The sequence below is a fragment of the Chiloscyllium plagiosum genome, chromosome 20 (assembly GCF_004010195.1).
Source record: "Chiloscyllium plagiosum isolate BGI_BamShark_2017 chromosome 20, ASM401019v2, whole genome shotgun sequence".
Classification (NCBI taxonomy): Eukaryota; Metazoa; Chordata; class Chondrichthyes; order Orectolobiformes; family Hemiscylliidae; genus Chiloscyllium; species Chiloscyllium plagiosum.
Window position 1 is genome coordinate 39005793 of NC_057729.1, and position 12668 is coordinate 39018460.

Here is a 12668-nt window from a genome sequence, read left to right on the forward strand (position 1 = left end):
AGGACTATTTAAGATCATAAAAGAGCCTATTTGGAATGTTTGCATTATGTATGAAAAGGGGTCTTTGTGTCTGCTCGCTTCCCCCCAAGCGGTCACGTCAGCTGCTGGATAGGTAATGTGTAATTCCAGAACCCCTCATATTTCTGGGGATTCTTCAGCGAGGTTACAAAACATTAACTTTGCAGCGTTTCATCACGTGACGGAAGTCAATGGCAATTGCAGCATTTCTCTCTCTCGCTCCTGCAGTAAGGAATTTGTTGCATTGCTGAGAAAGAATTGTGGGATTAAAACTGGAGGCGCCGCGATCTCATTGGGCAGGCTAGTGGTTTCAGTACGTGCACAGTGTGTGTGTGGTAAAGGATTCGCGCAGTCTGGCTGCGAGCTCGCGTTCAGTTTTACGGTTCAACCCCCCCCTCCCTCCACACGTTACTGGAGCTGTCAGCGCGAAAGGCGAGTGGTTTGATCGCTGATCACAACGTGCTGTTCCCGATGCTGCAAACATCGCCCGGGCTGCAAACCTGCCGAGCTCCTGACGCCACAGGTACGGGCTGAAAGCGCACATTCCCCATCGCTGTGGTAGCTACCTGGTCCAACCTCCAGCCCAGCGCTGTGTGTAACCCCTGTAAAACACAATTCCAGGGGGGCTGGAGCTGGTTCCCTCTGCCCCTCGCCCGGGCGATCGCTTTACGGCTGTGACCGATCGTGAGCAGGAGGAGTTGTGTATCTTTTTGTAACCAGGATGGAGCAGGCACGGGTCTAGCGCTCAGTTACAAAGACTTCAGGTAACTTAACAGCTCAAACAGTAGGGCTCGACCCCTTTCTAACAATCTGCCTTTTTTTTGGCACCCGCTGTTTGCTGGGTGAGGTAGCGCAGCCACAGCATTCCCCAGGCTGGGGCAGTGCAGCCACACTGGCTCTGGTGGGAATCAGAGCCGGGCTCTCTGACTGGAAGGGCTGGAAAACGACTTGTTTTAGCACTTTCCTCTTGTGCTTCGTGTCATTTTGCGGGAGTTCCCACCCCCCCCCCCCCCCCCCCCCCAACTCGATGCAGTGTTCCGATGGGTGTGACTGTGAATGTTGTAGCAGTCAGTGGTGCCGGCAGAATCGACAGGCACTTCGAAGTGCAGCCATATCCACAGAATGGGGGGAAAATAACAAAGAAATTTCTACCTATTAAAGTATTGCTTTTAAGCTGCTGCTCGATTGTTTCAGGGACGAATACTTATACAAATTATCATCCTAAAATCGCACCAACAAGTGAATCGCTACCAATCCTCTTGTTACTTGGTAGTTTGGTTTTTTCCTTAATTATTCCAAATCTATTTTTTAAGATTAGTCTTAGTAAGCAGCAGGGAGCAGCGTCTGCTTTGCGCTGACGTGCTGTCTGCATAGTTACATGGTTAGTGGGAAAATGGTAACTAAAGGACTCCAGAATCGTGTGAAATGCCAGGCTGGATACGCTGAGCTATAATGCTTGCTAATAATTTCATATAATACCTTACTATGGAATTATTGTGTGAAACGAAACGACCTAATTATTCAGTGATAATAAATCATGAATGGTAAACTAAATATGACTGACATGACTATTTGCAAAGGTTGGTAGGTCATGCTGTAAATGTAAAGGCCAAGTTTTGAATGGTGTGGATATCAAAATATTGAATAAATCCTGGGTGAAATTTCAGCTTTGTCTTAAAAGGATGCAGCTATGCAGTTTGTACCTCAGTGTTGTCGTTAGGATAATTTTTATTTATGGGTGACCTTTTTTTATTTACAATGGGGATTGAATACATAGTAGATTTATTTTAATTATAGTGACTTTATGCTTTGAAACTGCATGTTTTGATTAGAGGCTGAGTTGGTAGTGCTGCTGCATCCAGAGCCAGATATTGTACATGCAAATTCCCCTCCAGATGTACAGTAATTAGGCTGGCTGTTCATTGCAGTATTGAGAGAGTGCTGCATCGGTGATGGTGTTGTGCTTCAGATGAAGACTCTTCAGTTGGAAGAGCACAGTCTATTTGAACTATTTGAATGGTTTCCTGCATCAGTCATCCACACCAAAGTCAATTTAATTCAAGTTTATTCACTTTATTTGCTGCTTTGGGAATCTGACTATGCACGGTTGTCTAGCTCTCTTAAAATGAGTGACTGCAAATGTATAAAGAAGGAATTTGATGTGAAGTCTGTTGCAATGTTTGGAGGGGTGCCGTTATGAAATGCCCATACACAGTAAATGCAAAAAAAATAAAGGGCTTCATGTTTCTCCAAGGAAAAAACGTGCATTTAAGTTTGACAGCATTAAATTTATTGCTTGTCTTGTGTATTATTTGTGCCAGTCAGATTCTGCTTGCTTAGTGTTTCTGGGACCATCTTTATAGTTAATTGTAACATCACTGCAAATGCAGATTTGATACTGTCAAATGGCACTTTTTTTTTCTACTGACCATGAAAGAACTTGATTGAAATGTGTACATGTTGCAAATTATTTGTTTGGTTTGTATAGACAGGGATTAACCAGAACATGAAGTTTTTTTGACCATGCTACAAAGTCTATTATAAATGTTTTAAAAATTATGTAGCATATTTCATGAAGTATAGAAAACAATATCAGGGAACTAGATTTCCAAAACACGCCACCAAAGAACTGCAGATGCTGGACTTAAAAAAAAAACAGACATTGCTGGGAAAAATTACGCAGGTCTGGCAGCATCTGTGGAGCGAAACCAGAGTTAATGTTTCGGATCCAGTGACCCTCCTTCGGAACCATTCTGAAGAAGGTACACTGGACCCAAAATGTTACTTCTGCTTTCTCTCCTCAGATGCAGTCAGGCCAGTTAAATTTCCTAGTTGTCTGCAATGTTCAGAACCATTTAAGTCATTATTCTTGTAGCAGTTCCTACAGCCTGACTAGCACTGCCTGCCTTTGTGTTGCTTGGTAAAAATATGATATGGTGAAGCTAACTCAATAATTATGGAAAGTACCTTCATGAATGCTTTGTACAGTTTTAATGCAAAAGTCTTTTCTGCCTACTGCTTGGAGTTTATAAACTCATGTAGTTGCTGAATTACTGCTTTCACACCAGGGCTTGATAGGATAGTAATCCTTTACATTGTGCTAATGAAGTCAGTTCTGCACCCCAGAATTTTCAATGAAAGTTTGCTTCTCTATATTTTTCTCATTGCAGGTATTCAGACTGGAAAATGGAATAATCCTGTACCATGAGGTGTATTGTAACTCATGGCAACATTTTGTGAACGTTCGTAACAAAACAGCCATTGTTATGGCCTAGTCATATCAGAACCAGATAATGCTTTTTGTTACAATATGGAGATGTTCCAAAACAGTTCACAATTAAAAAGTTTGAAGTGTAAGTTTTTATTGGCAAAATGGCAGGCTTTTTGCACACACCTGAATCTCTCCAACAGACTGGTTAGGTTTGTCTTGTTGATTTGACAAGGATTTTTTTGTCCATTTTAATTCTTTTCATTTTGGTGTCATTGACAAAGCCACACTTGCTTCCCATTCTTAATTGGTCTTGAGAAGCCTCTTGAACTACTGCAGTTCAGAGGGTAAAGGTACACCGTGTTGTTTAGAAGGGAGTGCCAAGATTTTGATCCCAGTGATGAATATAGAATAGTGATATAATTCAAATCATGGTTTGTGATCTGAAGGTGAACTTGCAAGTGGTGATATTCCTATGTTTCCCTTATGCTCTTAGGTAGTAGAAGACAGACATGAAAGTAGCTCTTGAAGGAGGATTGGTGAATTATTGCAGTACGTCTTGCAAATAGTATGTTCTACTGTCGTGTGTCAATGGCAACATAGTAAATGTTGAAGATGTAGTAGCTTGTCAATCAAATGAGTTGCTTTGGTTAGAGTCCAGCTTCTTGTGGTGGTGGAGCCTGATTTGTTCAGGCATTAGAATATTCCATCAGACTCCTGATCTGTGCCTGTAGATGCTGGATAGGCTTTGAGGAATCTGAAGATGAGTTACTTGCTAAAGAATTCCTAGCCTCTGTTCACTTGCAGTCACCGTTTATATGGCCGTGTCCAGTTAAGTTTGTTTAGTGATGATCCTCAGGATGATGGGGGATTCAGCAATGCCAGCACCACTGAAATTGAAGGAGTGGTTAAACTTTCTTGAAGATTGCTATTGGCTTCAACTTGTTTGGTTTGAATATTACTGTTCCCTGGATGCTGCCTGACCTGCTGTGCTGTTCCAGCAATAAAGTTTCAACCTTGAATATTACTTGCAATGTTCAGGCTTACACTGATAATTGGCATGTGAGCATGCATTGCTTCAGCAACTGAGTAACGAATGGTTATTGATGAAGCGGTTGAAGATGGTTGGACCAAAGAACGTCTGCAGCAGTCTCCTGAGATGATTAGACTTCACCAAATACCACCATCTTTGTCCTCTGTATGACTCCAACCATTGGAGAGCTCCCACCTCCCAATTCCCATTAATTTCAATGATGTTAGGACCCCTGGGAGATGAACCTTTCAGTTCAGCAAGCAAACCTACATCCAAAACCTCAACCTGAGCTACAAATCTTCTCAAAAACCCCTTGGTGCCACACTCAGTCAAATGTTACCTTGATGTCAAAGATTGTCACTCACTTTGCTGCTTTAGTTCATTTTATTTTGACCTGGTTTGGACAAAGGTTGTAATGAGATCTGAAGCTGAGTGATCCTGATGGAACCACAGCTATCCATTGGTTATTTATTGCTGTTTAAATTCCATTTCATAGCAAGGTCAACAATATTTCTATTACTTTGATTATTTGCAAGCAGACCAATTGGATGGATTGAATATATTCTGCTTTTTTGTGTAAAAGATGTATCTGGGGAATGTTCCATAATGTTTGGGTCAGTGATTAGTTTATGGCTAGTTAATGTGTTAATTCTGGAGCAAATGTCTTCAATACTATTTATAGAATCCTCTGAGGCCATTTGGCTCATGAAGTCTGCACTGTACCTCCAAAAAGCATCCCACCTTATGCCTGTAACTTCATTAACTATATAAAACCTAGCTTGCACACTACCGGGCAATTTAGCATAGCCAGTCTACCTAACCTGCACATCTTTGACTGGGAGGAAGCTGGAGCATCTGGTGGAAACTCCCACAGATGTGGGGAGAAGATGCAAACTCTAAACACAGTTGCCCCAGGCTGGAATTGAACCCAGGTCCCTGGCACTGTAAGGCAGCAGGGAGAAAGTGAGGACTGCAGATGCTGGAGATCAGAGCTTAATGTGTTGCTGGAAAAGCGCAGCAGGTCAGGCAGCATCCAAGGAGAAGGAAAATCGACTTTTTGGGCATAGCCCTTCAGGAATGAGGAAGGTGTGCCAAGCAGGCTAAGATAAAAGGTAGGGAGGAGGGACTTGGATGAGGGGTGTAGGGAATGCGACGCCATGAGTCCTTCCTGAAGAAAGGGCTTATGCCCGAAATGTCGATTCTCCTTCTCCTTGGATGCTGTCTGACCTGCTGCACTTTTCCAGCAACACATTTTTAAGCACTGAGGCAGCAGGATCTAGTGCTTCCAGCCATCAAATAAAGGCAAAAATATGTCAGATGTTGGAGATCTAAAATGCAAACAAATTGCTGAAAAGGTTCAGCAGGTCTGGCAGCAACTATGAAGAGACAATCAGTTAACATTGAGTCCAGTGATTCTACTTTGAAAGAAGAATTACCTGTTTTTCTATCTCCACAGATGGTGCTAGACCTGCTGAGTTTCTCCAGCACCACCTGTCTCTTGATTATCACATTAACTTAATCAAATTGGTTGAACTGTGGCTTGGTGATACAGGGGAGTTTGCAAGGAGACGAGGAGGATCATCCACTTGGTACTTCTGGCTGAAAATGATTGCAGATTAGTCGGATGTTGGTGGGACTCTGAATTCTCATAATTTCAAATGGTTCTCTGGGGTCTTCTACTTTTACCTGAACTGGCAAAACAGTGCTTCTGTTTAAAATCTTGATGAATGTACAGAAATCTCCACACTGTTTCATTGTTCTGAAGCTACATTGCTTAGTTTGAAGCTTGATGGTTCAAGTACTTATTCAGAACTGGAAGGGCAGGAAATCAGGGTAACACTGCAACACTAAGGAAGTGCTCCATTTATCCAAGATGCTGTCCTTCAGGACTAGTTAAAGATTTCAGTCCTGCCTTTGCCAATTTTCAACCATCCATTGTTGACTGCAGTGCATCTAATTGATGTTTTTGAGATTTAGCTATCTGTAAATTGGCTGCCTCATTAACTTGTGTAACAGTTTCTTACCAAAGTAATTTATTGTATTGAGGCACTTCACATTTCTGAAGAATGTGAAATGGAGCACTATAAAAATACACTTTTTCAAATTGTCAGCAAGATCAACACATTTCAGCATAGTTCCCCTCATGTGTACTACTAAAAACAGCCCAGAGTATAATATCCACTATAATATCCATCATTAATATCTGTCCTAATGAACTCTAACCTTCAGATGGGAGAAGTTGAGGCATGAGGCCTCTTTACCTCTTCCATTTCTTGTGAGGCTGTAATCGGCTGAAATATTCTCCACAATGTCTTCTATAGGTCAATGTGTATATCAAGTACAAATATATACCTGGGCAATTCGAAGTCTTTTGAGAAAAATAGCCAAACTAAATTGGCAAACTGCGTAGTTGGAAGAACTAGTGTTTCTGCCTGTAGCAATGTTTTAATTAACTTTATTAAGTTTAAATTATGTGAATGTGTTATCACAGTAAAGTGTGGGTTTTGCTTTCTGACAAAAGAGCAAAGTGTTAATTGCAGAATAACTTGAAATAGCTTGCTCATTGTGGTGGTGTACGTTAATTGTTCATTTTTATGAAGCAAGTGCTTATACTCAAAATAGACAGGCTTATGAGCACTTGTTTAACTTAACTGCATTGAGACTTGCAATGCATTTCACCAACAGCATTCCAATTGTCTGTCAGATTTACAAAGTTTTATTATCCATCCAAAAATAGACCTAGCAATTTGGAAGCATAGGATCTGCTTTTTGGTATTAAATGACCTGTCAAGATTTCAGTATAGTAGCCATATTGGTAAAGAGTACACACTCAGTTTGTTCCCAGCTTGTAAAGGCTAAGAAATTGACATGGTGCCCTTAGCTTTTTTTATTATTCATTTATGGGACTTGGGCATCACTGGCTGGCCTGCATTGATAGCCCATCCCTATTTGCCCGAGAGAAGGTGATGGTGAAATGCCTCCTTGAATCGCTGCAGTCCACTTGCTGTGGGTTGGCCCACAATGCTGGTAGGGAGGGAATTCCAGAATTTTGACCCAATGACTGAAGGAATGGTGAGTGCCTTAGAGGGGAACTTTAAGGTGGCTTTCCCAAGTATCTGCTGCCATTGTCCTTTCTAGATGAAGTGGTCATGGATTTGAAAGGTGCTGTCTAAGGATCTTTGAATTTCTGCAGTGCATCTTGTGGATAGTACACACTAATACTGAGCACTGGTATTGGAGGGATTGAATGTTTGTAGATGTGCCAGTCAAGTGGGTTGCTTTGTTCTGGACGGGTGCAGCTCCAATAACACAAGCTTGAAACCATCCAGGCAAGTGGGGAGTATTCCATTGCACTCCTGACTTGTGCCTTGTAGATGGTGGATAGACTTTGGGTTGTCAAGAGGTGAGTTAGTCACCATAGTACCCCTAGTTTCTGACCTGCTCTTGGAGCCACTTTGTTTATGTAGTGAGTCCAGTTGAGTTTCTGGTCAATGGTAACCCCAAAGATGTTGACAGTGGGGGTTCAGTGATGGTAATATTGTTGAATGTCAAGGGGCAGTGGTTAGAATGTCTCAGTGGTGATAAACCACAGGATATGCAAAGAAGGGGCCTAATGCGCTTTTTGAGGACCCCTTGCGGAAGAATGGTTTTCTGAGACAGATCATACCAGCAGCAGTCAGAAGTTAAGATCATTCCTTTAAAACATTTTGGGAGGCTGCAGTGGAAAAGGTAACATTTGAAAACTTACTAATATGAATGTAGAGCTGGAAAGAGAAGGATTGCATTTCAGGACCTCATTCAAAATAAACTGCATTTTTTTTTGTTTCTGGATATACTAAAATGCAAACTGTTTGGCCACTCCTCTGGACTGGAGAACAAAGTAGATGTATTCAGATTTCCAGCTTCTGTTATCAACTGCAGTCTCCATGTGTGGAAGTACCCAGGTGCTCAAGCACTTCCTCATTAACATCATTGTGAAATATTCAGGCTCAATCTCAGCTTGATTTTACTAATTCAACTAAAATCATAACATGCTTTTGTTTTACATTACAGGCAATCTTGTCTGTAACCAGCACTTTTTAACAGTTACACTTTAATATAGTAGATCCTTGGAAATTCTCCAAGGAGATGCGCCTTTATATTATGAATTTTTGAAACCAGATTGCACTTCTAGGCTTTGTTAGAATGAATTAAAATCTTGATTAATGAATTATTCATTTAATAACATTTAATTACCTTTGTTCTAATTCAAGTCACAATTACTTACTTTTTGGTGCTGCCTTAACATGATTAAAATTATTTTGTAGGCAGTACACATTTAGTAGGCTGTTGTCTGTTCTGGAAAATTGATGGTCAAATGATATGCAAATCATGATGTTGAGCCTACCATATTGGATGCCTCCCCTTTATTATCATCTTTAGGAAAGAATAGGGAGTGTAGGATTTGAAAGACTGGATATTTATCTCTAAGGATCAGCTTTGGAAAAGCAAGCTGACTAAGTGAACAGCATGCTCCTTGATATGCTTGAATCTTTCTCTTGCCACTTTAGTTTACTCCAGAGACAAGAATGATTTTCCTATGCAGCACCAGTCTCCTTTTGAAGCAACCCTAAACAACTGAGTGGTATGTGCATTGGGACTAGCCATTACCCTGAAGGTTATGCAGGATACCCAAATAATATTGCTGCCTTCTCCATGTGGTGTTTAAATCCAATAGTGCCAGACTAGTCTATTCAAAATAAAACATATGGTTCATCTTACAACATTGATTTCTGGCAAACCATATTATTAGTCAATGGTACAGTAGGTGACAAAATGAAGAATCTCTAGAAACTATTTTGTGTATCGTCCAACAGTTACATGATTCACTATCATGTTACCAAATCTACATTTTGTGGTAGATGCAATTCCAATGTCATCCATAAACGTCCTATTGATCTGAACAAATTATCTAAAAATTAGAAACAAGTATTTAGTGATATTTCACACTGAATTTATAATAAATGAACACAACATAGTGACAAGCCATTTGTGTTTGTTGGAAGAATTGGTAGTCTGAGACTGGTGTTGGTTTCAGACAGAATGCAGTTTTTTTAAGACTGCCTGTCTGGAATTGTTATTCATTTCACTCAGGACTTCCTGAACACTTCATAAAGCCAAATAGACACTGCACTGCAATCAGATGAGAATTATGTGAGACTGCCCTCGTGTCTATTTGAGTTTTGAGTCTGGACTGATGTGACAACTTTAAAGATGCTGGAAAGTCATAATCACAACAAAAACACACTTAGATGTTTAGAATGATAACCTAAATGTTAAAAATTGGATTAACATATCTTTTCAAACAGATTTTGCAAATTAATTTGAAAAATAGAAAATGTAGTTATTTTGAGAATTTATATGCAGCAGATTTAAGAAAAACCTAATGTTGTAGACATTTTGTTTTGGCTTATTGCTGGTTAGATGACGTGGATAGCTGAAAAATAAGTGCAAAGCCAAGGATTCTGCAAATTGTAACGAAGGAGACTGAACAAGTTGCAGAAACTGCTACAGAAATGAACAAATTCACTTAAAGTCTGTGCATCATCTGTCAGCAGTGTTGATCTGTGATTTCATTTGACTTCTCCATGTTTGTGGGTGCTCCTGAGAATATGTACATATTCTCTTGTACTTTAAGTCATGTGGGTATTGAGTAAAAATCAACACTTGTCACAAGTTACTGTCATTGTGGATTGTTTGCATGCTTTATAAATCTGTGGCTTCACTTCACGTGATGGAGGAAATTAGTTTAAATATAGCCTATTATTAGATAAACAGCCAAAATAAACCTTGCAGCTTTATATTAATCAAACAGCAGAAGTTAACTTGTTAAAGTCCAAAATTGTATATTAATTGATTTAATAGAAAAGTAGAGCATTTTCTACCTGTTAGGTTTTTAAAAATCTCTCTAATTCAATGGTGTTATTCACCACTTTCTTTTTATAGAGACACATTTCATGAGGCATTGCTCAAAGACCAAGACAAAATAAGTCGTGTTAAAATTTTGTACTGCATATTATTCTCATCTGGTCAGGAGTACAGTGGCATAGTGATTATATTACAGTCAAATAATCCAGAACCCTTGACTAATAAATCAGTGAATGAGAGTTCACATTCCACCATGCCAAAGTGAACTTTTTGAATTGTTTTAAATCGACCTGGAATAAAGATTGCAGTAAAATCAACTCTGCAGCTGTCGGATATGAAGAGAATATGAAAAATTGTTGTTCCACACTTTGTGGTTGACTCTTAATTGCCTCATTGGTTTTATCAAGCTACTAAAAAAATAACAAATTGAATTAGCTTGTGGACTTGGCATTGGATTAGAACATGATGAAAGAACTGTCTACCAAGTGACCAAAAACAAGGTCCTCCTCAACAACCTTTGGAGATGAGAACTAATTTTGAGGAACTGTTTGATTTTTCAAGATTTTTACAGAATTATCTCCACTCCTCCCATCCTCAATATCATTCATGGTTATATCCTGTCGACTGGTAGGAAAGACAGTGGTTTCTTATTTGAATGGCCGTTGCATTAACGTTTTGGATTCTGTGAAGACTCAAGGTTTCAGATCAGACACTTCCAAAGAAACCTAATCAACATGAGGACCTACCATCTGTCCTCTGTTCATGTATCAGTATTCTCAATGTTCCTTGTACTTTGGACAAAACACCTGTAGCCAGAAATGAGACAGAATCAGTGTTAAAATATAGTTGAAGGTTACTTGGTACGTCCTGTCTCTACTTGCTGAGCAAATGAACAAGTCACCTAGTTACCAGTGCATTCCTCCTTCCTACCTGTAACCCTAGATGCTCAAATGGCTCCATTTGAACCTGCCTGCATCAGACTCTGGCAATGCACGCCAAATCTTAAACTACTTGGTGTGAAAGGGTTTATCTTAATATTCAAATGCTTCTATTACCTGTTTTTACATCTATCATTTTCATCTTTTTCATGAGCAGGAATGGCTTATTATCTAATGTGTCCAAGCACCTCCAGTTTTTGATTTTCTAATTCTGTCAAATCTGCTGTCACAGTAGTTATGGTAGGGGATTTTAACTTTCCAAACATTGACTGGGACTGCGATAGTGCTAAAGGTTCAGATGGGGAGGAATTTCTTGTGTACAAGATAATTTTCTGATTCTAGTAGGTACATGCACATACTGAAGGTGCAAAACATTTCCACCTCCTTGGGGAAATAAGGCCAGGCAGGTGACTGAGGTGTCAGTGGGGGAGCACTTTGGGGTCAGCGACCATAATTCTATTTGTTTTAAAATGATGGAAAGGATAGACCAGATCTTTTTAAAAAAAAAGTTGAAGTTCTAAATTGGAGAAAGGCCAGTTTTGACTATTAGGCAAAACTTTCGAAAGCTGATTGGAGGCAGATGTTCTTTGGTAAAGGGATGGCTGGAAAATGGGAAGCCTTCAGAAATGAGAAGAATCCAGAGAAAGTATACTCCTGTCAGGGTGAAAGGGAAAGCAGGTAGATATAGGGAATGCTGGATGACTAAAGAAATGGAGGGTTTGGTTAAGAAAAAGAAGGAAGCATATGTCAGGTATGATTCGGAGATGCCGGTGTCGGACTGGGGTGTACAAAGTTAAAAATCACACAACACCAGGTTATAGTCCAACAGGTTTAATTGGAAGCACACTAGCTTTCGGAGCGACGCTCCTTCTTCAGGTGATGAAGGAGCGTTGCTCCGAAAGCTAGTGTGCTTCCAATATAACCTGGTGTTGTAATTTTTAACTATGTCAGGTATAGACAGGATAGATGGTGAATCCTTTAGAATATAAAGGAAGTAGGAGTATACTTAAGAGGGAAATCAGGAGGGCAAAACGGGGACATGAGATAGCTTTGGCAAATAAAATTGAGAATCCAAAGGGTTTTTACAAATATTTTGAGGACAAAAGGGTAACTAGGGAGAGAATAGGCCTCTCAAAGATCAGCAAGGCAACCTTTGTGTGGAGCCACAGAAAATGGGGGAGATACTAAACGAGCATTTTGTATCAGTATTTACTGTGGAAAAGGATATGGAAGATATAGACTGTAGGGAAGTAGATGGTGACATCTTGCAAAATGTCCAGATTAGAGGAGGAAGTGCTGGACGTCTTGAAACGGTTAAAGGTGGATAAATCCCCAGGACCTGATCAGGTGTACCCGAGAACTCTGGGAAGCTAGAGAAGTGATTGCTGAGCCTCTTGCTGAGATATTTGTATCATCGATGGTCACAGGTGAGGTGCCGGAAGACTGGAGGTTGGCAAACATGGTGCCACTGCTTACGAAGAGTGATAAAGACAAGCCAGGGAACTATAGACCAGTGAGCCTGACCTCAGTGGTGGGCAAGTTGTTGGAGGGAATCCTGAGGGAC

At 40.2% G+C, this 12668-nt stretch overlaps 1 protein-coding gene across 6 annotated transcripts in view; it reads left to right on the forward strand.

Annotated features, from left to right (window-relative positions):
• The first annotated feature begins 202 nt into the window (after positions 1 to 202).
• LOC122560188 (band 4.1-like protein 3) overlaps positions 203 to 12668 on the forward strand; it is a 277917-nt gene continuing 265451 nt past the window's right edge. The window contains exon 1 of one of the 6 annotated variants that reach the window (XM_043710581.1): positions 203 to 541. The gene's annotated coding sequence lies outside the window, so the exon portion shown is untranslated. Of the gene's footprint in view, positions 542 to 659; positions 783 to 12668 lie in introns of those variants that run through there. The other 5 variants (XM_043710574.1, XM_043710579.1, XM_043710578.1 and 2 more) reach the window with 5 other exon arrangements.